At 41.8% G+C, this 27,452-nt stretch overlaps 1 long non-coding RNA gene across 1 annotated transcript; it reads right to left on the bottom strand.

Annotated features, from left to right (window-relative positions):
* Nucleotides 1–281: 281 nt before the first annotated feature.
* On the bottom strand, nt 282–23,964 carry LOC132525471 (uncharacterized). The gene is made up of 2 exons (XR_009542242.1): nt 23,869–23,964; nt 282–502 (listed from the first exon to the last, which is right to left on the bottom strand). It is a non-coding gene; the product is annotated as an uncharacterized LOC132525471 (long non-coding RNA).
* Nucleotides 23,965–27,452: the final 3,488 nt, after the last annotated feature.

The following is a 27,452-nucleotide window of genomic DNA, read 5'->3' as shown; positions in this document are numbered from 1 at the left end:
TCTGGATGAACCTGATACCCATTAGTGTTAAACTCAACATCTGTGTGCATCCGAGCTAGACACACAGAGAACCATAACCCAAAGTGGTGGGAGTGGAAAAGCAGAAGACCTAGACTTTATTCTCTCCTTTTACGTCCAGCCAATGTACTTTCCTTTTAGTTTCATCCCTAAAATGGGATAGTATTTCCCCATGGGTGGCAATGCTAAGAAAACTATTCAAATAATAACTGTTTTTAAGGCTCGCAGAACTCAAAAAACTTTCAAAGCATTATGTCTATAGATGTCTATTGATGAAAGCTTTATTACTCCCCCAGGGCTAAACAGAGGTTGAACATTTGTGTTTTACACTTTGTTGCATGAATAAGCCAAATCTCTTCCACACTATGATGTTGATGAGATGGGTGAGAGGTTGTTCCCAGCTTTGGGGTACAGTCCTCTGTTGTTCCCATCTGTAAAATGGACACGCCATACTGCTCATGTTCCTCTCTTTGCCTGCAGAGAACTGATGAGATAGAAATTGCAAAAGACTGAGTTTACTGAAAACTAGTGCTGTAAATGAAAGACAGAGGAATTCATTAAATTTTAATTTTAATTTAAAATAACACTACTTCTACCATCCCAGCATCTGGGTGGGTGAATGAAACTAGAGGTAGTAGTGGGTTAGCAACTTTGGGCTAAGAATTTCACTGGTGGATAGGGAGATAACACAGAGAAGTAGGGACCAGAAACAGCAATATGTGCTCCTAACTCATTGAGAGTGAGAATTAAAAAACAAGAAGCATTTTCCAATAGCCACTTGGGGACTTTTGACTCCACGAAGGTACAGGGGTTATGAGTCTCAGAGCCACAAACACTTTAATACTACTTCCTCAATTAGCATAAGCACAAACTTGTTTTTCCAAGTACATTGTGTTGTTGCTGTTCATCTAACAGAAAAGAAAAACTCATTCCAATTCCAATCTGGATGAAGACTACATTTCCTATGATAAACATCAGTGGGCTGATGGGAACAGACTCATTCCACGCTGAAATGCTCGAACCTAAGCTTTGTGACTAACTTTGCCTAAAGACAGCTCATTTCATCCTGGAGCATCCTCGCCTCAGCAGCCTAGGCAAAACCAAAAAGATCACAGAGCAAAACCAACTGAGAGTATGACAACATTAATGTGGAGATTTTATGTTCATCTGTTATGGGGACCTAAGTCAATTTACAAAAATGTTGTTTTAAGGGAAAATGATTTGGCCTGAGTAATTGTGAATAACAAGAAAAAGTAAACAAACAAACAAGATATGGTAGTGTGTAATACACGTGGGCCCTGCTTCCAATCTAATTTTAGATCTAAATTTTTTTTTTTTTTTTTTTTTTGCGGTACATGGGCCTCTCACTGTTGTGGCCTCTCCCGTTGCGGAGCACAGGCTCCGGACGCACAGGCTCAGAGGCCATGGCTCACGGGCCCAGCCGCTCCATGGCATGTGGGATCTTCCCGGACCGGGGCACGAACCCGTGTCCCCTGCATCGACAGGCGGACTCTCAACCACTGCGCCACCAGGGAAGCCCAGATCTAATCTTTAAAATTAAAGTTTCTCATTTTTCGTTTTACCAAACTTAAATTTCAGAGATATTTTATCCTTATTGCTGATTGGATTTCAATTGGAAATAGCTCCCAAAATTTTAAATCTGAATTTCTCTGCCTTCTCAGGTACATTTAGCTGTTTGACACATCGAAGTGTCTTAAATTTCTGTGAACTTGGAATCTAAGTCCTAGTTCTGCTATTTGCTAGCTGTACATTGAAAAAGCCGCTGGCTTAACAGATTTCTGTTTTTTCATCTTCAACACAAAAATATCTGTATCTTATCACACCAGGATAGTTTGGGGATTTAAAACAGGGATCTCTAAAATTTTCTTTTTTTTTTTTAATTTTTGTTTATTTATTTACTTATTTATTTTTGGCTGCATTGGGTCTTCATTGCTGAGCGCCCGGCTTTCTCTAGTTGCGGTGAGCGGGGGCTACTCTTCATTGCGGTGCGCGGGCTTCTCATTGCAGTGGCTTCTCTTGTTACGGAGCATGGGCTCTAGGCGCGTGGGCTTCAGTAGTTGTGGCTCGCGGGCTCTAGAGCACAGGCTCAGTAGTTGTGGCACACAGGCTTAGTTGCTCCGCAGCATGTGGGATCTTCCCGCACCAGGGCTCGAACCTGTGTCCCCTGCATTGGCAGGTGGATTCTTATCCACTGCGCCACCAGGGAAGCCCCCCTAAATTTTTCTTGATGAGTTTTTTTTTTTTTTCCCTCTGTGAAGACTTACTGTTAATCATTAACAGTAAAAATAACAGCTGCCATTTACTAAGCATTCTGGGCCAGATGTTTTGTACATACTTAAAATTTTATAGGTAAGAAAATTGAGGTAGAGAGGGGTTAAGTAAATTGCCTAAAGTTACATAAATAGTAAATGGCAAAACTGGGATTCCTGCCCATGGCTACTTAGATTCAGGTTCTGCTTTCTAATGGGAATTCCCAAGAGCCAGGAGGAAGGAGATATAGGGTACTGCTAGACTAAGAGATAAATCAGGCAAGGCTTTAAAAAGAATGAATGAATTCTGAGACAAGGATCTCTGAAGAAGAGCAACTCACCTACTCTTTGGCAAAAAGAGATGTAAGTAAGTCTCTATCCCAGGTAGGAAGACATATGGTATAATAGGAAATTTTGGAGCCTAAGTGAGAATCTTGGTTATTATTTAGCTGAATGGCCTTGGGAAGGTTATTTATCCACTCTCAGCCTCATTTTTCTCATCTGTGAAATAGGCATAATACTACTTGCAGAGTTGTTTTGGTGGTTAGAAATAATCCATGTAAAGTGTCTTGCACATGGTAGGCATACAATATACAACAGGCAAAATGTCATATCCTTTCGTAAGTACCTTGGCAGCGTTTCCCAAATTGTGTTGTTGTTCATAGGCATTAGGTAATAAAACGAGAAAAGATCAAAGAAATTTTAAGTGAGAGGACAGTTTGGCAATCAAGTAAACCCAGGAAATGCTGTTAAGCAAAGTTACACTGTTTCCTTAGTGCAGGACTTCTCAGAGCCTTTAAATTGCAAAGACCCAATAAGAATCTCCAAGAGGAAGTATTTTCCCAATTTATTTGATTATACAGCCCAGTTGTTTATTAAGCATCTTACAGGACTGATGTTCCTGTGAACACGTTAGGAAGCGCTGGTCTGGTGAGTTTTGGAAGAAAAAGCTGAGTTGCTCAGGTCCGGTCATTATGACGCATTCACTATTCTGCAGTACCTCCAGAGCCATATCTCTTCTCCATTTATTTCTCCCTAAAATAGGACTTCTCCTTTTTACAAATGTCACAGAATGAAGCTCTAAAGAGTGATTTCCAGCATCCATTCAAGTGAAAAGTTCAGCTCCCAACAGGACCAGGCAACGTCCACAAAGCAAACCAAGGCAGGCCATGGGGCCAAGGCGTTATTGGGCCTTTCAGGATGGAGGGACATGGCTTCTTCTTTCTGCCTGCCAGAAAAGCTTTAAAAGTGCAGGTTAAAAAAAAAAAAAAAAAAGTGCAGGTTACTCCAAAGACCACCAGAAGGCACTGGCATGGGGAAAAAGAGAACCCATGTCACCTACCCAGAGAGTAAAAGGCCAGCCTATCCAGAGTGGCCCTGCTTAGGCATCTGTCCATGCACTTGTCAAAGGCCAACCAGCCCAAGGAGGGGGAAAGACTTAAATAGAGGATCAGTTTTTTATTTTCACGTAAAAAGCACTTGCCCTCGGGTTATAAATGTTATTGCATTTGTGTAGCACTTTACTGCTGCCCTCAGCTGGCAAGCATCACAGGATACCAGTGGCAGTACTTTTATAACCTTTGATCAATAGCTTATTTCTATCGCCTTCAGTCCCAGCTGCCAATCCGTTCTGTATAATGTGGGAGGCAGACTTTGCCACTCTCCAGCTGGACATGTTATGAATGTAAACTGTGAGAGTAACATATGTATGTGCATTGAGTGGGGGACATGGGATTTTTGAACAAGAACTGACAAAAATGGGCCCCTTGTTCTAGGGGACTACCACAAAACTAGGAGTTTTCTCTCTAGTGAGCGCTTCTCTCTCTCTCTCTCTCTCTCTCTCTCTCTCTCTCTCTCTCTCTCTCTCTCAAACTGCAAGTTTGGTAGTCTTTGGTGGGTCTAGAGAAATGAGACATGATTCTTTTTGTGAGTGTTTTCATCTCACGTATATTTGAGGGTGGTGGTGAAAGGTCATATGGAAAGATGTAAACGTTCCAAGAGAGGGCCACGACTGTCTGGTTCATCACCCCTGTATTCCCAGCCCCTAGTCAGAGCCTAGCACAGAGTAGGTGCTCAGGAAATATTTGTTGACTAAATGAATGAATTCCAGTTTGCAATGGGAGGGCAGGAGGTGAGTCCTGGAACGTTCTCCTGGGGCTGCCTGAGCAAAGAGCAAAGGACAAAGGCTTTCTGTGGCCAGCAGCACCGGGGACCACAAACAGCTACTGCGGGTCTGTTTTATTTAAGGCTCACTGCTAGGCACCATGGGAACCACAGAGAAATAAGGGTGACCAGCTTCTACTGCTCTATTTTTCCACAGAACCAAGTCAACCCCTTAGAGGACATATACCCTGCCTCACCTTCTTCACCCCACTTCGGAAACCAGTTTTAGGACCAAGCCACTCTAGGAGAGGTCTTCAAGCAGGGCCCCAAGGCTCCCCAACATTTTTCACCACTAGGAAAATGACTCCAGCTCACAGTAAGGCAGCCAAGCCTGCCCTTGTCTGAACCTGTGCCCTTGAGACTCAGCCAAACCTCTCCCAGCTTGGTGGAGGGATGTTGAGGTGACATTCTTCTCCCTGCCACTCAGTATCTTTTAAACAATCCTCCTCCACCTTGGGAGAATATGCATGAACTCACTGCCGACTAGGGCCACGGAAGCTGAAAATTCCCTTTCTCCCTGGGAGGCGAATTCATCGCAAGTGAAAAATAAGAATCTGGGATGTGGGCAAGTTGTTCTGAAGTTCTTTTGATTGCCCGTGATAGAAAGATATCCACCGTCAGGCGGAGTTAGTGAATGAGGGACCTCGTTGGAAGGATGAGTGTCTCAGGGGGCTAGATCAGTGGGCTTCAGAAGGACCTGGACTCGAGCCCTGGCAAGGGTTGGGAAGCTGGAGCAGCGGCTCCCCACGTCTGCCTGCTGCCAGCTGCACTTGGGTTTCCTCCTGTGCATGGAGTTCACAGCCTCGGGGGCATGTGGCGGGAGGGGAGCGGGAGGTTGACGCAGGCGTTTTTGGCTCCGGACCACACTGCCTGTAGTGCACCATGAATTAATATTTTTTTTATGAATTAATATTTTTAATAAATCCTGTAACTATCTTGTGAACAGATCATTTTTGTGGCACTATATTTTTTGGTGTTAAAAGGATTAATTTGTTTCATATAGACATTAGAAATATACCATCATTTTTGTAACCTTGTTTCTTTATTTCTTTTTTTTTTTTTTTTTTTTTTTTGCTGTACGCGGGCCTCTCACCGTCGTGGCCTCTCCCCTTGCGGAGCACAGGCTCCGGACGCGCAGGCCCAGCGGCCATGGCTCACGGACCCAGCCGCTCCGCGGCATGTGGGATCTTCCCGGACCGGGGCACGAACCCATGTCCCCTGCATCGGCAGGCGGACTCCCAACCACTGCGCCACCAGGGAAGCCCCTTTATTTCTTAATGTACCAGGAGCCTCAGGAAATAGAAGTGAGCTCTAAGGCCTCAACTAAGAGTTGTGTTCTGCTCTGTGTAGCCACCCCAAGTGGCCAGCCAGGCCCAGGCCAGCTCTCAGGCCCAGTTCTGAATGTCTAGGAGAGGCTGCTCTGCTCCACTTGGGCCAGAGGGTCACCCTGGCACAGTCCACTGTGATACTGCCAGGGCCCCTTAAGGAGGCAGAAGAAAAGGGATCCTTATGGGCTGGACGGAGACACTCCACAATGTGTCAGTGTCCACTGTCCTCTTCCTGGGCTCACCCTGTGCAGATCCCAGGATGTTGGACGTCTCCAGCTGGGAGACAAAAAACCAAAAAATTTAAATAAATGTCAGGGGTTGTATTTAAAGCCATCAAATCAACCCATCTTGAAGGCGTCTCAGGATCCTAGCTGTCCTCCAAGAGGGCTTGGTCCAAGTTAGTCTTGGTTTGTCCATCCCGCCTCCCCCTCCCACCTTCCTCCTTTCTTTCTTTTGTTTTTTAAGAGTAACAACTATCTTTTAAAAATATTTTTAAACAGGGAAGTATCACCAATAAAATAAAAATCATTCAATCCCACCTCCCCCCCGCACCGGCCCCCGACACCCCTCCCAAGAGATAACTACTGTTAACATTTTGGTGTACAACTTTCCAGGTAATTTTCAATAAAATTAGCTCCACTCTTAAAATAACCCTACTTGGGCTTCCCTGGTGGCGCAGTGGTTGAGAATCTGCCTGCCAATGCAGGGGACACGGGTTCGAGCCCTGGTCTGGGAGGATCCCACATGCCGCAGAGCAACTGGGCCCGTGAGCCACAACTACTGAGCCCACGCGTCTGGAGCCTGTGCTCTGCAATGGGAGGGGCCGCGACAGTGAGAGGCCCGCGCACCACGATGAAGAGTGGCCCCTGCTCGCCGCAACTGGAGAAAGCCCTTGCACAGAAACAAGACCCAACACAGCCAAAAATAAATAAATAAATTTTAAAAATAAAAATAAATAAAATAAAATAACCGTACTATAACATTGACTTGTATTCCATTTTTAAACTTAACAATATATCATATGTTTCTTTTCATATCATTGCAAATTATTCTGGAAACATTTTATTTCCTAAACTGGAATCAATTTTGTTTCTTCTGATGTATAAAATATTCAACCAATACAGAGAAATAAATTCCCTCAGATTCCCACTTCCTAAAGATAATCACTATTCTTAAAAAAGAAATCCTTCAAGTTTTTATTTATATGTATGTATATACATATGTATAAACATACATTTACATAAACAGAATCATAACACATAGTGTTTTGTAACCTGCTTTTTCCTACTTATCAGTAGATCATGAATATCTTTCCATGTTAACACATATAATGCATCATCCTTCTTAATGGCTACATAGAATTCCATTCCATTCAATGAATGCTCATAATTTATTTAACTAATCACCTATTGTTGGAAACATTTGAATTATTTCCATTTTTTTTCTATTCTAAGGCATACTGCACTAAATATCACTGTATATATATCTTTGTCACAAGTCTGATTATTCCCTTGAATATTCCTAAAAGGAAATTCCTAAAAGGAAAATTGCTGAGAAAAGTAGGATACATCTTTTAAAATTTGATTCATATTAATAAATGGCTCTGTAGAAAATTGTACCAATTTACATTTCTCCAACAAGTAAGAGATAAGATGATTCTCCACACCATCTCCACACCATTCTCCACACCATTAACCATTATCACTCTTTTTATCTTTGCCAGTATGATGGCCAAAAATGATATTTTATTGTGATTTCAATCTGTAAGTCTTTGATTATTGGTGAGGTTGAGTGTATTTTTATATCTTTGTCAGTTGAATTTAATTTACAAATTATCTGTTTATGCTTTTTGCCCATTTTATTTTCTTAAAGTATTCTCTTTTTTTCTTTCTGGTGAGTAGAGGTTCTTTTATTAAGTAGTCACCTTTATTAAGGCTATTAACCTTGACATCAATGTTGAAACTGTTTTCTCAGTTCATTGTGTCTTGTGCCATAGGATGTTTTTATCTTTGTATGTTTATATCCGTCCTAGGGAACAGAAAAGTCAAGTAACAGCAGTTTAAACCATTTAAAATATTAACTATTTAATTAACCTGAAATCCAGAGGTAGCTTGTCCCAGAATTGGTTTGATGGTTCAGAGATGTCATCAGTCCCTGTACATCTTTCAAATTTGCCATCTATAATGTGTGGACAGTGTCTCCCCTTGTAAAGTGAGATGGCTACTACACTCCAAATACTACATCCTCACGTGCCAATTAGGAAGGAAGAGGATAAGGACCATTTTTTTTTCATCTCTCAGGTCTGTCTTCTCATCGGGAAGGAAAATCTTTCCCAGTGGTCCCCAGCAGATTTTTATTTACATCTCATTGGTAACCAGTGGTGTCTGCCAAAATAGTCAAACCTGTCAATCATTTCCTCCATGACTCGTGGTTTAGCGCCATATTACCAAAGGCTCTGCTCACCCCACAGATTCTTTTAAAATGTGCTCCAGTATTATCTTCTTGAACTTTCAAGGTTTTTGTTTGTTTAATTTTCTTAATATCCACATCTTTAAATTCTCTGGAGTTTATTCTGGAGTGTGGTTTGACATAACTTTTATTTTTTCCCCTAAGGATATTCAGTGATACCAATAACTTTTATTAAATAGTAAATACTTTCCCCACCACATTGAAATACCATCTTTGTTATATATGAAATTCCCCTATATTCATGGGCCTATCTCCATTATCTGTCTTTTCCTGCACTGGTACCACCATGTTTTTAATCACTATAGTTTTATAGGTCATTTTTATATCAGTTAGAACAAATTATCCTTTTTTCATTATTTCCTTGGCTATTCTCCACATGTTTATTCTTCTAAACAAACTTTAGAATTAGTTTAACTAGTCCCCTCCCCCTTCCAACAAATGTTCTCTCTTGGCACTTTGGGATTACATTAAAACTACAGATTAATTTTAGAAGACTTCACACCTTTGCTAATGTTTAGTCTTTCCTTTCAGGATCATGGAGTGTGCCTCTCCATTTTTCAAGCCTTCTTTCATGTCCTTTAGCAAGGTTTTATAGTTTCTTTATAAACATCCATTTTCATTAAGTTTATTTGCATTTTATTTTTTATGCCAATTTTGAACAGGATCTTTTATGCCAACAGGAAAGCTAAGGAAGGACCATTCTTGCGTTCCTTAAATAAACCCTATTTAGTTATGATTATTTTTAAATATTGCTTGATTCCATTTGCTAATATTTTATTTAGCATTTACTCCCAAGAGAGGTTGGGCTATAATATTTTTACCCCTTGAAGGATTTTTATAATAACGTTTGCAACGTTTAAAAATGAATTAGGGAACTTGCAGTTCTTACTTGACTTTAGAACTGCTTTATCCAATACAGTGGCTACTAGCCATGTGGGCAACCGAGTACTTGGAATGTGCTTACTCCAAATGAGGACCTAAATTTCTAATTGAATTTAAATTAACGTACATTTAAAGTTAAAACTGATCCTCAATTCAGTTACTGGAAATTGTTTAAGTATGTTTGGAACAATGTGGGTATGTGACTCTACTTTTCAACTGTAAGTTTCATGAAACCTAAATCTTCAGAGATCAGTATTTCTGATGAAAATTTAGCATCTGAATTGAGATGTGCTGTAAGTATAAAATACACACTAGAGTTCAAAGACGGTGTGAAAAAATAATTTAAAATATCCCATTAATAATTTTTATATGTTGAAATGATAATATCTTTGATATATTGGATTAAATAAAATATATTATTAAAATTAATTTTACCTGTTTCTTTTTACATTTTTATGTGGTTACTAGAAAATTTTTGAGTATATATGAGGCTCATGTTATATTTCTATCAGTCACCACTGCTCTAAATTTTTAAATAATAGCAATTATCTGATCCTTTATAGTTGATAGAACTACACTTTTTGTTTTAATTGAACTGCAGTTGATTTATTAGGACTACACTTTTTTTTATATCTACATGTCCTATCAGATGGATGAACTAAATGTGTTTAACCCATCTGTTATTGTTGAATATTTAAGTTATTGCTTCCTTTCTCTCTTTTTTCTTCCTTTCTTTCAACAATTATAAACAACTTTGTGTTTAACAAGTTGGTGGCTGTATTTTTATGTAGGGGAATGACATAATCGGATTTGCTTTCTGAAAATCACTTTGGTTATATTGTAGAGAATAGGCTGGCCAAGACCAAGCATGGATTCAGCCAGTTAGGAAGCCACTGCACAAGTTCTGGGGAGGTGGGGCATGTGGAGAAGGAAAGAAATGGACACTCTCCAGAGATATTCAGGACAAAGAGCCAATAGGACTTGGGATGAACTGAATACTGGGATCATGGCAAGGAAACCATCAAGAATGAGTCCTTCGGTTCTTGTTAGGCAACCAGAAGTTGGTGAGATAGTCACTGAGTTGGGAATCCTAAAGAAGGTCTCGTTTGGGTGAATAAGCTCTTGAGTTCATGTTAGGAATGGTGAGTTTAACATGTACTTGAGGCATCCAAGTAGAAATGTGGAATACTGTAGATAGATCTAGAGCAACAGGAGAGGAGAGGATGGACATCAAATCTGAGAGTCATTGGTGTATAGATGAAGTTCGAAGGCAGAAATGGCCTGAATGAGATTGTCTGGGGAGAGAATGTCAATTAAGAGATCTGCGTGTTTGGGGGAATAGGAGAGAGGTGACTAAGACCAAACCTTGAGGAACATCAATATTTAAAGCCAGGTGGAGAAGGAGAAGTCAGAGATGGAGACTGAAAGAGTATGACCAGAGGTATAGAGGCAAAGCCAGGGCAGTGTGGTGTGGCTTGTCACAGAAGCCAGGGAAAGGGAGTATTTTAAGGAGAGAGTATCAACAATTGCTGAGAGATTAAGTTAAGATTTTAAAAGTACCTATTGCTCAATCTCACTACTAATCAGAAAATATAAATTAAAATATAAATCAATAAGATATCACTGTTCAACCACCAGATGGTTAAGATTTTCAAGATTAATAATATTCAGTGTGGGCAAAGATGGGGAAGGGTTACTCTCACATCTTGTTGGTAGAAATGTAATGGTACCAACTTTGGGGGTTGTTTTGACAGCATCTATAAAAATATAAACTGCATACACTCTTTAACCCAGCAATTTCTCTTCTATGTATCTATACTCGGGAAATGCTCACTCATATACAAGAGGTTGTGATTACAATACTGTTCACTGCAGCATTGTTTGTAAAACTGAAAAACTGCTAATAACAGAAATGTCATTTGGTAGAAAGAAAACAATGGCATATATTATTGAATACTGGGCAGCAGGGTAAAAGAATAATGTAAATTTATAGACGCTTAAATAGAAAGCCCCCCAAGACAGGTTGAAGTGAAAAAGTAAGTTGTAGAACAATAGATAGAGTAAACTCTTATTGGTATACATTTATAAACCTGTATACTTGCGTATTTAGATTTATATGGGTATAAATACATAGACATATGTCTGGAAGAATATCTAGCAAACTGTTAACAATGATTAACCTAAAAAGTGGTTTAGCGTTAGTAAGGATCAGTAAAGGAAGACTCGCTTTTACACTGTATACTTTGGAATGGTTTGCATTTTTCAAACAAAAATTTATTGGTGAATTGTTTAAGTTTTTATGTTTTAATGCCCATGAAATTCAGGAACATGGGGATTATTGGTGGTGAGTTTAGCCATGTTGTCTCAGGGATAAATGATGAGAGTGAAAGCCAGATTGGAAAGGTTTTCCTCTTTACTTCTGTGCTCTTATTCTATTACCCCCATTAGATCTATGACAGCAGAGCCAGGCTCTGGAGGGGTGGCAGAAAAAATATGAGCTCAGTGATAGAAGCCTCAGATGGAAATTCTGGCACCAATATGTACTAGCGGAGCCTTTTCTTATCTGTTTGTTGATTGGAGTATTCCCTGGGTTTTATGAGGATTACATGAGATGATATTATATCACAAACAACATTCAGGTGGTCAATTATATTATTACTACACTAATCCTGGCGTCCCAAAACTCATTTACTGTCCTGCACCTTGACCTCTTCAAGTCTTATCCCAAACAGCCAAGGCTTGCCCAGGACCTGAGTTCATGTCAACGAGGCCTCATCTCACCAGCCTGCCCCAGCCAACTGGTAGTGACACCTTGGGGAGCTGTGTTGAGAAGGATGCTTAAGGCCAGCAAGCAAGTGCATCACAATCCTCAGCAGTGTCTGAAATGGATGCAGGAAGGGGGAGTCACACACACACACACACACACACACACACACACACACACACACACACACACACACAGCCTCTTGTTTACACAAGGCAGTGAAACAGGCAGAGGCTGCTCTCCACCACCTTTTCCAGGAATTTGGCCCCTTTCTCTTTCTTTCCACTTTTCAGCCATTCTTACTATCAATTGGTTTTATGTAATCTTTTCCGAGGTTTAGCTTCCCTTTAAAAAGGTCCCCCGGGGATATCTGTGTTCATGAAGGGCTTCTTGAAAACAGAAAACCCTTCAAAATCCCCCCAAGTGAATCTTTAACGGTGAACCACTAGCGCAGTGAAAGGTAGTCATTGAAATAATTTTGAGCCCAGAGTTTTATCCCTAACTTTGAAATCACACCTCAAAGGTAGCCTCCTTTTCTGCTCCTTCTAAAGTCAAAAGGACACTCGAGCAGTGTAATGACCCCTATGACAGCATCCTCCCAGCCAGCCTGGTCTGGACCCAGGGCCTGCCTGGGTCCCAGGGCAAGTGTGACCTGAACGTGGTGTGGGAAAGCCCCATGGATGTCAGCTCTCACCTCTGAGACCACCGGCTTCTCACTTTGTTTCTCGCAAACTCCCATCTCTTCCCTACAGGCACTTACCAAACAAGACGATGTATGGGACATAAAAGGGCTTGTGTGCGCGTTTAATGATGATGACAGTGATGACAGCTTTTATGGGGGCTGCCTGGGACCAGGGCACAGCACCTGTGCAGGAACTTGAGCCTTTTCCCTCTTTCACATAAAATAGTCCTTCTTCACACACCCTTCTTTCAAAGATTTCTTAATCTTAAAAATGACTTTCCTAGAAGGATGTCCTTTCATTTTGTCTCTATTGTTAGATTTTTAAAATAACGATTATATGTTATTTTAAAGAAGATTTTTTCCATGGAGGTGGGGGTGGGGTGGGAGGAACAGACACTCTAATAGCTGTCTCTGCCTTCATCCTTTACAGCTGAGTTATTTCCGACTCGCTTGAGTTTACTGGATGACAGCTACATATAGTTTAAAAGTATTTGTCCTCTTATCCGTAGCATTTGGTATGATTAATCTATTGGCATAAAATACAAACAACTTTACCTACATTGTTTGAAAGACGCTAGAGTGAGGAGGTATGAAGAGCCCAGAAAACAAGCCCAAAACCTGGATAAGAATGGCATTTTGGGCTTCCCTGGTGGCGCAGTGGTTGAGAGTCCGCCTGCCGATGCAGGCGACACGGGTTCGTGCCCCGGTCCGGGAAGATCCCACATGCCGCGGAGCGGCTGGACCCGTGAGCCATGGCCGCTGAGCCTGCGCATCCGGAGCCTGTGCTCCGCAACGGGAGAGGCCACAACAGTGAGAGGCCCGCGTACTGCCGAAAAAAACAAAAACAAAAAAGAATGGCATTTTGAGTTTGTTTGGAAATGAAGCTATCTCATCCTATTTGTCCTAAATTGCCTTTTCCTTTGTTTATTGTTGGTTTTTTTTTTTTTTTTTTACCATCTCTCAGTTTTCTATTGCTACGTGACAAATTATCACAAATTTAGTGGCTTGGACAACATCAGTTTATGATCTCAAAGTTTCCGTGGCTGGGCATGGCTTAGCGGAGTCCCCTGCTCAGGGTCTCCGGGGTTATAGTGCAGGTGGTGGCCAGGGCTGGGGTCTCACCTGAAGCTCAGGGTCCTCCTCCAAGCTGTGTGCTTGTTGGTAGAATTCACTTCCTCACAGCTTGCTTCTTCAAGACCAGCAGGACCTTCTCTGATCTCAGGGAAGGTCTATGTCCTCTTTTAAAGGGTTCACCTGCTTAGGTCAGTCCCACACAGGATAATCTCCCGTTTGATTAACTCAAAGTCAACTGATTAGGAATTTGAATTACATCTGCAAAAACCTCCTCACCTCTGCCATATATGTAACCTATCAAAGGAGTGGCAGCCGACATATTTACACACCCACCCACACTCCAGGGGAAGGGATTATACAAAGGTCATTGGAGGTCATTTTAGGATTCTGACTATGACATCCTATTTTTACACTGAGCTATCATAGACAAATGAGAAAAATACAAGTAAGCAAAAAGAAAGATAAGTTAAACAATTGGAAATGCTACCACCTAGAGATAACCTCTCTTAGCTTGTTGACTTAGCCCCCTACACGTTTCCCATGTGAATGTATTTGTAAAATGAGATCGTGGCATACATACTGTTCCATTACTGACTTTTTCTCACCCTAACAATGTTTTGAAACTCTCTTTCTACAGCCACACACAAATATCTATTGCATCCACTCCATATCTATAGTACACTCCATTTTATGAAGCTCCTATAATTTATTTAAGCAGTCCACAATTTGGGGGGGAGATTAAATAAACTTTTCATATTTAAACAGTTTTAGATTTACAGAAAAGTTGTGAACTTAGTACAGAGAGACATATACCTCACACCAACCAAATAACAGTCTTCCCTATTATTAACATCTTACGTTAATATGGTACATTTGTTAAAATTAATGAATGTACATTGATACATCATTATTAACTAAAATCCATATTTTATTCAAATTTCCTTGCTTTACCTAATGTCCTTTTTCTGTTCCAGGATCCCACACAGGACCCCACACAGGACCCCACACAGGATCCCACACAGGACCCCACACAGGACCCCACACAGGATCCCACACAGGACCCCACACAGGACCCCACACAGGACCCCACACAGGATCCCACACAGGACCCCACACAGGATCCCACACAGGATCCCACACAGGATCCCACACAGGACCCCACACAGGACCCCACACAGGATCCCACACAGGACCCCACACAGGACCCCACACAGGATCCCACACAGGACCCCACACAGGATACCACACAGGACCCCACACAGGACCCCACACAGGATCCCACACAGGACCCCACACAGGATCCCACACAGGACCCCACACAGGACCCCACACAGGACCCCACACAGGATCCCACACAGGACCCCACACAGGACCCCACACAGGACCCCATACAGGACCCCACATTACATTTCGTTGTCATGGCTATTTAGGCTCCTCTGGACTGTGACAGTTTCTCAGACTTTCTTTGTTTTTGATGACCTTGACGGTCTCGAGAAATACTAGCCAGGTCTTTTGTAGAATGCTTCTCAATTGGGATATTTGTCGATGTTTTCCTCATGATTAGACAGGGGCTATGTTTTGGGGAAGAAGGCCACAGAGGTAACTGCTATTTTCAGCATATCCCATCAAGGGTGCATACCATCAACATGACTTATCACCAGTGATGTTGACCTTGATCACCTGGGTGCTGTACTGTTTGTCATGTTTCTCCTCTGTCAAGTTACTCCCTTTTCCCCCCTTTTCCACACTGTACTTTTTGGGAAAAAGTCACTATGTGAAGCCCACACTCTGGAGTGAGGAGTTAATCCCCCTCTTTGTGGGCAGGGTATCTACATAAATTGTTTGAAATTCTTCTGCATGGCAGATATGTCTCTTCTCCTTCAATTTTCATTTTTTCAATCATCAATATCAGTATGGACTCATGGGTACTTATTTTATACTTTGGGTTATAATCCAATATTACTTTGTTTTGTTCCTCAAATTGTTCCACTTTCAGCCATTGGGAGCTCTTTCATTTGGCTCCTGCATTTCTTTGACATTCATCATTGTGGGTTTAGTCTTTGTTTCTCTGAGCACTTCCTTACTTTCTGGCCCTACAAGATGCTACAGGTTTATCTTGTATTAATATTTTTCTTGCCCCACTCCAAGAATCAGCAGTCTACTATTTTTTGACACTTGGATCATTTCCAGTTTTTTGGTTTTGGGTTTTATTTTTTGTATTTCTAAACAAGACTGCAATGAACATCCTTGAGAATATATAAATAGGTATATTTATCTGATATTTCGTTTGAGTTATAAAAGGGCAGAAGCTGGAACTTAGACAAGACCGGTGAAAGGATTTAGACCAAACCTTCCTCTGCGTAGCCACTTTGAAAAATAGTTTGACAGTTTCTATAAAATTAAATATACACTTTCCATATCACTGACAATTCCAGTCCTAGATATTTACCCAAGAGAAATAAAAACATGTCCACCAAAACACTAATACTAAATAGTCATAGCAGCTTTATTTGTAAAAGCCAAAAACAGGGACAGTCTCCATCAACAGGTGAATGTATAAACAAATTGAGGTCTATCCAGACAATGGGATACAACTCAGCAATGAAAATAAATAAACCATTGCTCTGTATAACAACATTTTCCAGAAATATAAAAATATGTTGAGTGAAAGAAGACACAAAAGAGTACCTTCAATATGATTCCATCTGTATGGAATTCTAGAACAGGTAAAACTATAGGAACAGAAAACAAACCAGTGCCTGGGATGGGGGAGACTGACTGAAAAGGACTCAAGGGAACTTTTGGGGGTGATGGGAATGTTCCATGTACTAGTGGTTACACAAGTTTATACAGTTTTAAGGCACTTAAAATGGGTGCATTTTTTGGTATGTAAATCATACTTTGATAAAGTTGATTAAAAGAAAACAACAACAAAACTGAGCCCAGATTGCAGAAAAAGAACCCAGAGGAGAGGGCAGTAGGCAAGGAGGCCTTCTCAGGGAAGGGGGTAGGGCCTCTTCTGTCTCTCTCACCCACCCTTCGTTACCGAGAGATGCTCATCCTGATTCTTTTTTTTAAAAAAATAAATTTATTTATTTTACTTGTTTATTTTTGGCTGTGTTGGGTCTTCGTTGCGACTAGCGGGTTTTCTCTAGTTGCGGTGAGCGGGTCCTACTCTTCATTGCGGTGCGCGGGCTTCTCATTATGGTGGCTTCTCTTGTTGTGGAGCACAGGCTGTAGGCGCACAGGCTTGAGCAGTTGTGGCTTGCGGGCTCTAGAGCGCAGACTCAGTAGTTGTGGCGCGCACGGGCTTAGCTGCTCCACAGCATGTAGGATCTTCCCAGATCAGGGCTTGAACCTGTATCCCCTGCCTTGGCAGGCGGATTCTTAACCACTGTGCCACCAAGGAAGCCCTCATTCTGATTCTGAAATGTGCCTCTCCCCACTCCTCAGGGATCCCTCATGCTGAATCAGGGCCTGGGCTTGGAGAGAACGCAAGTTGTAGACACATAGAGTGGACCCACCGTACCCAGCAGCTCTGAGGCTGGAGGTGCTTTGTGACACGTCTGTTTGTTGGGGTGCAGGGAAAGGGCTAGAACACACTGGGGCTTAGGCAACTTTGCTGCAAGACACTCCCAAACAGAACTTGATGAAAGTGGGGCTGCCTCAGTGCCTGTGCAAATGGGCAGAGTTCTGCAGGCCTAAAATTGCCTCACCAATGGGTGAGCCCCGAGTCACCCAGTAGCGGTGTGATACCTCTAAGAGGAGGCAGCATTTGGGGCCAGGGAGGACAGCAGGCGCAGTGACACAACAGGAGACCAGGGTTTGTGGACTCTGGTCTCAAGGGACATGCCTGGGTGTCCCCCTCCACTCACTGACAGAGGTGGTGAGTGATGACCAGGGCCAGGACTTATGGAAACTTCAAGGGGAACTTTAGCTGGGTGGAAGAGCGAGACATTTGTGAAAGACTAGATCTGCTGTCAGTCAAGCAGAGATTGAGATCTGAGGGATTTATGTAACGTAAGCTCATTCATTCCTTCGTGAACCTTTGTTGAGGGCCTTCCATGAGTCAGATGCTGATTAGTCACTGGGGATAAAGCAGGGGCAAAGCAGAAAAGTCCCTGCTATCATGGGACTCACCTTCTCTGACAGTTACATCCTGTCATTTCAGCTGGAGGGAGTGCTTTGAAGAAGACAAGGAAGGGTGAAGGCGGGGGGAGCCACCTCAGGTTGGGTGGGCAGGGCCCCTCTGAGGAGGGAACACTTGAGCATAGTCCTTTGGACCAATGGGCTGGAGAAGCCTGGAACATACTAGTTACCAGATAAATTCTTAGCAGGGCAATTTCTGGGTCAAAGAACATAAACATTCTAAGGCTTAAATTCTTCTCCAGAAAGTTTCCTAGGTTGCCTTTTTAAAGAAAGGGGGAAACACTATGTGTTTTAGGAGTGCTTCAGAGTTTTTTAAATGTGTGTGTGTGTGTTTGTGTGTATGTGTGTGCGATGTCTCCTTTTCCAAATGCCACCCCAGAAGGGATAGTTCAAGTCAGTTCAAGTCTGTCAGACCTAAGATCTTAGGAGCTAAACATCCTAGTAGTTGAAATGGCAGTCAGAAAGGCCTCCGTGTGTATCTCAGCTCTAGCACTGACCAGCTCTGGTGTGACTGTGGACAACTTTTGCTGGAAGTTGTGTAAACCTCAGTTTTCTCATCTGTAAAATGGGCCTTCTAATAATGCTTAGCTCCAAGGGTTATGTGAGGGTCAGACAAGACAACATAAATGAGGTGCTTTGCGGAGTACCCAGCACACAGTAGGTGTTCCTGATTCTTTCTCTGCAAGGGCTCCAGTGCAGTCTCCTAGCCCAGGGCGCTATGCTCCCACAGGACATAGACAGGGTGTAGGCCTGCTCTGTGCCTGCTTCCAGACACCAGATCAATTGTTGTCCACTAAGATTCCCTATCTGGCCAATGTTCCCCACCCAGGTATGAGTTAACCTGACTTTAAAAGATCCTAGATGATGAGCGTGTTTGTGTGTATCTGTGTATTGTGTGATTTTTTTCTCCTAGGAAGGAACAAGGATTTTTCCACACTCCCCTAAGCGAAACCAGATGAGCAGAGTTAGCTCAAACTTCTCAAAAACAATTCACCTCTGCACTTAGACCAGATATGGAATGTTTCAACCCCAAAGTATACTTGTTGGTGTGTGTGTCTGGAAACCCACAAGTGATTCGGAAGAGGGTCAGAGTGAAATCATCATGAGCCCAAACACCCTTCAGCTACAGACGGACGTGGCAAATTTTGGTTGTTTGCTTGTGTCTTAAAAAACAAACAAAAAACTCAAATGCAAATACAGCCGTTATTTTACCTGGAACTCAGACATGAAACGTTCTGCCTCTGCTCTCTTCACATACTTTATATTGTGCACATCAGCTTCTCACATTTGCTCTCTAATCGTCCACCAGGTCCCCGGACTCAGCAATCACACCTCAGCAGTTCTTTAAACTTAACACGGAAAAACGCGCTGCTTCGTCATCCTCCGCCTACCCCCTCCCCACCTCAGGGCAAGGTGTCCACAGCAAGGATAGGCGCATCTGGAAAGCCCTCCTCAGTTGTCAGTGAGGGCAAGAGTTCCCAAATGCTGATCTGTGAACCAAGTTTCCACCCATCCCTAGTGAGATAAGATAAATAAGAACGATGCAGAGGGGTTTTCGTAAGCTCAATGTATTCCATTTTTAATTCTTAAATGATGTCCTCTTTATTTTTTGTTTTCAAATATTCTTTTATGAAATTTAGTGACAAGAGATGGAGATCAGTTGTGTTGTGTTTTTTTATACTGTTCTTTCTTGGCAAAAGAAAAAGTTGGCCTACTTCATGCTCATCAAAATGTATTTTGAGATTTTCCTAGTCTACAAACCCCTGAAGTCTGGGAATCACCTGGAGAAGGAACCAAGTGCATGGACAGAAAAAAAAAATGCATATAAACTGAGTACCTGCCCCGTGCTGTGCTCATGAGTCATTTCATCTCATCCTTACAGTAACACTGGGGAGCGGGTGATAGTATTTCCATTTGATGGATCAGGAAAGCAAGGCTTCTAGCGGTTAAGGGACTTGCCCAAGGTCACTCAGCTAGGAAGGGGGAGAGGGAAGGCTGGGATTTGAGCCCAGGCTGCATGAAACTAGATCCGGAGTCCCCTCCTCCACCTCATGTCTATTCCAGAATTCCCAACACAATCGGAGATTCAGAAAAGCATCTAAAATTGAAGTAGGTGTAGGGCCTTATTCAGAAGCAACAGTGAGTAAATACATTCACAGATCAGGAACAACCCTTCCACCCACAAATGAGAGAGAGAGAAAGGGAGAGGGAGGTGAACTGTGCTATTCCATGGTGGATGCACTTTCAATAAACACAGTGGGTGAAATTATGAAAGTGTTAAGTGCTGAACAATCAGCAACAAGCTGATTCATAATGCGAAGGGGCAGGGGCGGGTCCTGAGCACATTAACTGCCCTCTTCAGACGCTGAGAACAGGAACTGGACACGGAAGCAGCTGCCCCATTACCAGACAAATGTAGAGAAAGTGACAGTTCAGGGAAAAACAAGAGTGATTAAGGGATGGAAGAATCCATGAGTAAAGATGAAGAAATAATTATGCACAGCTTGGCTAACTCATAAATCAAGGACGTTCATTCCATCTACAAACACCAGCAAGGTGAAAAGAATCAAAGAAAGATGGGCTATTTAATGTACATTTAAAAGTGAAACAATGGCTAGAATTGAGAAAGAGCTAGAAGCTGAAAGTCAGGGACACGTGGACTCACTGTGAAAAATCACCTCGGTGGGGGGGTGGGAGAGGGAAGCAGCCAGAACCCCAGGGGGGTTGAGACACCAAGGAGATTGGACAAAGCATCAGATAAGGCACAGTAGGGAGCAGCGCCCCTCTGGGCTGAGACGTGACCTCAGTCTTTTCCCTGCCTTCCTCTTACGGCTTCCACACCTCTCTCCCCCTCCTCCCCTTCACCTCAGGAAGACAGGATGGCAATTTGAGGAGGGAAATGGTGTCAACAAATATCGCAAGGTGTCATAACAGCAGCCCACCACTCGGTTTGATTTGGGACCATGGCAGAGGAGCATTAATTATCCCCCAAGAAACCAGCCCCACAGCAGAACGACCCTGAGGGCAGAGAAGCCCCTCAAGGCCTCTCCCCTGGAGCCTGCAGGGATCGGGTGACCAGGTTTATTTACCCAGAACCAGCTGTCGCAGGATTTACTGCCAGCACACGAGGGGTTCCCCAACACTGCAGACAGAGGAAGGTGACATTTGGGCAGAGTTTGGGCTTCGTCAGCCGCTGGAATCACCTTCTGCCTGAAAGTGCCTTAGCCAGAGAAAGATGGAAGACCAGGGATTCGGTCTCCTTTCCACTGTGATAAAACCACTTGGCCCAACCTGTGAAGAATGAGTTTTTGTCCCGAAACGCCTCACTGAGGAAAAGGAGGCAGGCAGGACAGGAAGCCAAAGGGTCAAATGTGGGTTTGGGAAGAGGCTAGTACTTAAGAGATGTGGAGGGAGCAGGTGAAGGGTGGTGCCTTCTTGAGAATGCACTGAACACCAAGGAAAAAACAAAAAGCAGTGGAGAGATGGAAGAACAGAGAAACCTAGTCGAGGTTGTATTATAAGCCCTCTGGGACCTAATTCCCCCGTTTCTTACATTGTCATGCATATTATTGGCCCTCCACAAAGGTTTGTCATCAACAGTGCAATTAAATAAACATAAGAACAATGCAAAGAATGGAAAGACACAGTGAGCAATGGGACACGGGGGCAAGCTAGGAGCTAAATAAGGCCCATGGCATAAATTACAAGCTTACTGAGGGCAGGGGAATCTGTCTACAAATTCTGCAGTATTTTCTCCTCCACAGAGCTCCAAGCGTTTAAGGGATAAATGATACCAGTTACAAAGTCAAGCGTTTTAAAATAGTGACAACCCCCAAGAGGTGAATTTCAGTCCTTTTTCAATTTCTCTCCTCCGTCTCTTAGTGATTTTTTTTCCCTCATAAAACGAGCACTCCAAGTTTTTAGTCTGATATGCTTCTCAGAACAGCCTGTTGGCTCTAAATAAGCTAAAGAGAAGTAATATAATAACCCTGGTTTGGAACATCAGGTCCAGCCATCGATTATGTGGCCAAGTGGCCTGGCTAGAGAGTGCTGGACCCTGGGCTCTCCATCTCGGGAGCCATCTTTTCGTGCTTACATCCATTCACCAAACCAGGAGCCAGCAAGCATCAGTGGTGGGCAAGCCACGGTGCTGGCCTTTGGGGAAGAAACCAAAATACACAGGACACTAGAAATGCAGGTCATCGAGGACAGGAAAGGCGTACTATTCATTTTATTTTTTTTGTCCCTCAGTATCTACCACTGGGAAGAAGGACACTGCAAGCCACCATGAGTCATTTACTACTTAGTATAGATGAAGGCTCAGAATGACGTTAGTGTAAGGGTTTTTGAGAGATAGAGACAGAGACAGAGAGAAAGAGAGAGAGAGAAAAATGGAGAGAGGAGGAGGGCGTGGGTCCATAGAATGAGGGAGCACAAGCCAGAGTGAGGAGGGGAGGGCCAGACTGGGAATACTAGAGGAAGCAAGACAAGTCATACAACTGCATTAATTAATTAAACACACACAAGACAAAACTTCCTTACAAGTCACCTTACTGGAATCAAAGATAAAAGATACAAGTCCAGACCCTTGGGGTGTGATTGTGTGCATGTGATCACACAGGATACAGAAAAATGTGAACAAACATCTATAAAACAATGTGACAATTGTTACAATAAAGTTAAAGAAAGGGATAATGGATGAAATTTTAAAATGAACTGTGGATTCGAAGATGTATTTGTATCCACGATAAATATCCTGATTGTGACGACTGTACTGTAACCCCTGTAGAGAATATCCTGATCTTAGGAAATATATACTGAAGTATTTCAGGGTTTAAAAGAAAGTGGGTTTTGTTGTTGTTGTTGTTTTTTCCAATAGGCACATGTATACAACAGCTGAAGAGCACACAGGATGAAAGAATGACTCCAGGGGGAGAGGAAGGGAAGGAGGAGAGTAGGGAGGGGCTTCACTGAGGATCTGACCTTTGAGTACAAGGGAAAAGACAGAGGAGTTCATTTGGAGAAGAGGGGTTGGAGAGAGGGCAGGCTAGGAAAAGGTCATGGGCAAAGGTGTGGCATGAAAGCACGGAGGACATGCCCTCCTGGAAACCTTAAAGAGCGAAGCCTACCTAGAGTTTCCAATCTGTGAGAAAGGATGTGGACAACACAGATGGACAAGACTCTCTGGGTCAGTGAAGGGCAGGCTCTGCAGTTGGAAAGTCAAAAGCAATTCCTCAGTAGACACAATTCTCATCTACAAAATAATCACTGTCTGTCTTGTGAGACAGAGCCTATGCCTGTAATGAGTGCAAAAAAGCTCGACTATTTTGAAAAAAAAAAAAATTAAATCAGGGTCACCTCAGCCAGGAAGCACGCAGAATTGGGTTGGGTAAACTCAGTTTCCCAAACATTTATCAGCAACTTCTGTGTGCACGCACTGTGCTGGACCCTGGGGATACAAAGACGGAAAACACATGGTCCCCGCCTTCAAAGTAGATCACAGGCTGGTAATCAAGAAGAGCTTCTTAGACAAAGTGAGTTTTGAGTAGGAGAGCAGGGATGTGGATTGACAATCAGCCAGACCTCCAAGCGTTTGGCTTCTTCAGGCCTGCCACTGACCTCCAGGGGGGTGTTTGGTCTCTACTGTGGCTGGTACCCAGGCATCAATGCACTGATGCTAGGAGAGAAAGCCAGAATGGAAAGGCTATTTAGGAGCCAGCAGTGGTAGGAAGGGCCTTCTAAATTGGAGATAATTGACCTGTGCTTAGCTACAGTGACAAATCTGTTGGAGGAATATAAAGAAATTAAATTGGTCAAGAAAATTAGAGGCCAATCTCATTTCTTCACCTAGATGCAAAAATCCTAGAAATTGAATTCAGCAGTGTATAAAAAAGATAATGTATTGTGGTCAAGTTAGGTTGATCCTAGGAATACAAGAGTGATTTAACATTAGAAAAGCTATTAATATAATTCACCATATTAATGGATAAAGACCATATGGTTATCAAAACAAGTGTAGCAAAAAATATTTGCTAAAATTTACCACCAATTCATAATGAAATGTCCTACCTGATAAAGAGCTTTTATCAAATAATTACAGCAAACATCATTCTTCAAGGTGAAAGATTTGAAGCATTGCTTTAAAATCAGGAACAAGATAAAAATGTCCACATCAACTCTTCTTTCCAGCATTGTACTTGAAGTCCTATCCAGTGCAATAATAAAAAAGAAATAAAATGTATAAGTTTTGGAAAGGAAGAAATAAGACTGATATCTTTATAGATAATATAATTGCTTATTTAGAAAACACAACAGACTAGAAATTGCTGGAATTAATTTTTAAAAGTTTAACAAGGTGGGTGAATAATATAAATTGATTGCATTTCTACCCTCCACCAATAAACAGAAAGCTTAATTTTAAAAGATGTCAGTTATTATAGCAACCAAAATTAAGGTACTTAGGAATAAACATGATGTAAGGTGTGGAAGACCTTTAAAAAGAAAAAAATTTACTTTATTGAAAGACATTACATAAGACAAGTAAATGGAGAGATGAGCCACATTCATGGATAAAAAGTCATAATATGAAAATAACATCAACACTCTTCAAATTGATCTATAGAGTCAACTCAACTCAAGTCCTTATCTCAAGAGGGCTTTTTAAGTAATTTGACAAACTAATTCTAAAATTTATATGGAAGGGAAGAGTCCTAAAAGAAGCCAAGACATTCCCGGAAAAACGAATAAGGTGGGCTTCCCTGGTGGTGCAGTGGTTGAGGGTCTGCCTGCCAATGTAGGGGACACGGGTTCGAGCCCTGGTCTGGGAGGATCCCACATGCCGCGGAGCAATTGGGCCCGTGAGCCACAACTGCTGAGTCTGCGCGTCTGGAGCTTGTGCTTTGCAACAAGAGAGGCTGCAACAGTGGAGGGCCCACACACCGCGATGAAGAGTGGCCCCCGCTTGCCGCAACTAGAGAAAGCCCTCGCACAGAAACGAAGACCCAACACAGCCAAAAATAAATAAATAAATAAATAAATAATAAAACAGTTCTTTAAAAAAAAAAGAATAAGATGTAAGGACTTTCTCTACTATATATAAAACATACTACAAAGCCCTAGTAAGTAATATAGTGTGATATATGTACAGGGACAGATAAATTGACCAATGGAATTGAATAGAATGCCCCAAAGCAGAACTACACGTATATGGAATCCAGATTTATGACAGAGATGGCACAGCAGACCACCAGAGAAAGGAGAGATTATCCAGTATATGGTACACAATTTGTAATTTACATGGGGGAAAAAAAGATGGATTCCTATCTCACACCATATTCAAAAGTAAATTCTCCGTGAATTAAAAGCAAAATGTAGGGACTTCCCTGGTGGTCCAAGACTCCACGCTCCCAGTGTAGGGGGCCTGGGTTTGATACCTGGTTAGGGAACTAGATCCCATATGCATGCTGCAACTAAGAGTTCACATGCCGCAGCTAAGAAGTCCACATGCTGCAACTAAAACAAAAGATCCTGCGTGCCGCAACTAAGACCTAGCACAGACAAAAAAAATAAATAAATTTTTTAAAAGTCTTTAAAAAAGAGCAAAATGTACAAGGCAACACTTTAAGATTTTTAAAAGAAAATATAGAACAATTTATCATATCAGGAGAGAGAAGGATTTCTTATACAAGGTACAAAATGTACCAACCACAAAATAAAAGATTGATATATTAGACTATATTAAAAATAAGAATGTCTTTCACCAAACTGTATCTTAAAGAAAGTGAGAAGGCAAGCCACAAAGTGGGAGAAGATATCTGTAATGCATGTAACTGACAAATGAATACATAAGAAAATTTTCCTATAGCTGTCTGCACGTTCATTTCCTGGTCTCCTTCAGAACCTTGCTCAAATGTCATGTTTTTCATAAAACCTTCCCTGTCCCCTGTTTAAAAAATTGCAAGCTCACCACCACTCCCTGCCTATTGCCCTTTCCTGCCTTATTTTTAGCTATAACATTTATCATTACCATACATACTATACATGTAACTAAATGATTTGATTGCCTTCCACCCCTCTCCTCAGTAGACTATAAACTCCTAAATGAGACAAGGAATTTTGATCTATTTCGTTCACTGCCTTATTCCCAGCATATAGAAGAGTGCCTGGCACATAGCAGGTACTCAATGAATATTTGTTGACTAAAACTCCTACCAATCAATAATAATAATACCAACAACTCAATAGAAAAAAAAATGAGCAAAAGACTTAAACAGGCATTTCAATAAGAAAAAACACAACTTGTCAATAAACATATAAAAAGATGCTCGAATTTCTTAATAATCAGGGAAATGCAAATTAAGACCAAAATGAGATAGTATTTTATACTTACCAGATTGGAAAACATTAAGAATTCTGACAATACTAGGCGCATTGGCAAGGATGAGGCACACAGGAACTCTTAATACACCTGCTGGTGGGAGTGGAAATTATTTCCCTCTTTAGAAAACACTTTGAGATTAGCTTGTAAAGGTGAGCATGTGTGTAGCCTGTATGTCAATTTATCTGTTCTTAGGTTTATACTCTGGAACATTGCCACTCAAAGTACAGTCCACAGACTCATGCCAGTATGTGAAGGAACGATCTGATACAAGCCAGCCACCTTGAGACGAGTACAGAAATTGACAGTAAGGATTAAGAAAATTTGATAGCAACTTGACACTGCCATTCTATATTTATTTTTAATTTTTTAGACTTTTTTATCATGGTAAAATATACATAACATAAAATTTGACCATTTTAATCATTTTTAAGGGTACAGTTCAGTGGCATTAAAAGTACATTCACACTGTTGTGCAACCATCACCACCATCCATATCTAGAACTTTTTTTTTCATCTTTCCAAACTGAAATTCCATACCCACTAAACAATAAATCTGTATTCCTCCTGCACCCCCAACTCCTGGCAACCATTTTTTCTGGCTCTATGAATTTGACTACTCTCGGTATCTCATACGAGTGGAATATCATACAGTATTTGTCCTTTTGTGACTGCCCTATTTCTCTTTAGCATAACGTCCTCAAGTTTCACCCACATTGTAGCATGTGTCAGAAATGCTTTCCTTTTTAAGGCTGAATAATATTCCATTGAATCTATATACCACCTTCTGTTTATCATTCATCCATTGATGGACACCTGGGTTACTTCTGCCCTTTGTCTATTGTGAATAATTGCCCTACTATATTTATTGAAATATAATTTATGCCTGTTGAATATAACAATTAAAACTGGGCTTTCTGTTTGTATGTCTTTGAATTTTTAATAATCTCATTTTCCAAGTAATTCATTTTTATGGTATTTTACAAAAATAATCTGTGACAGATTGGAAATTTTTCTAAATCTACCCACAGATAGTTCAAGAAGCACAACCCTGGAGCAAGGGTTTCCAAACTTTTCTAACACCCATGAAAAGAAAAACTTCACATCACAGCCCAGGACACATAAACATAACTGAAACAAAAGTTTCACAAAACAATACTTAACCATTTCCACAGGAAATGCACTAAGGTAGTTATTGCTCTGTTTTATATTTTTTTGCGGTACGTGGGCCTCTCACTGTTGTGGCCTCTCCCGTTGCGGAGCACAGGCTCCGGAC

Source organism: Lagenorhynchus albirostris, chromosome 9 (assembly GCF_949774975.1).
Source record: "Lagenorhynchus albirostris chromosome 9, mLagAlb1.1, whole genome shotgun sequence".
Lineage (NCBI taxonomy): Eukaryota > Metazoa > Chordata > Mammalia > Artiodactyla > Delphinidae > Lagenorhynchus > Lagenorhynchus albirostris.
This window is presented reverse-complemented; position numbering and strand designations above follow the sequence as displayed.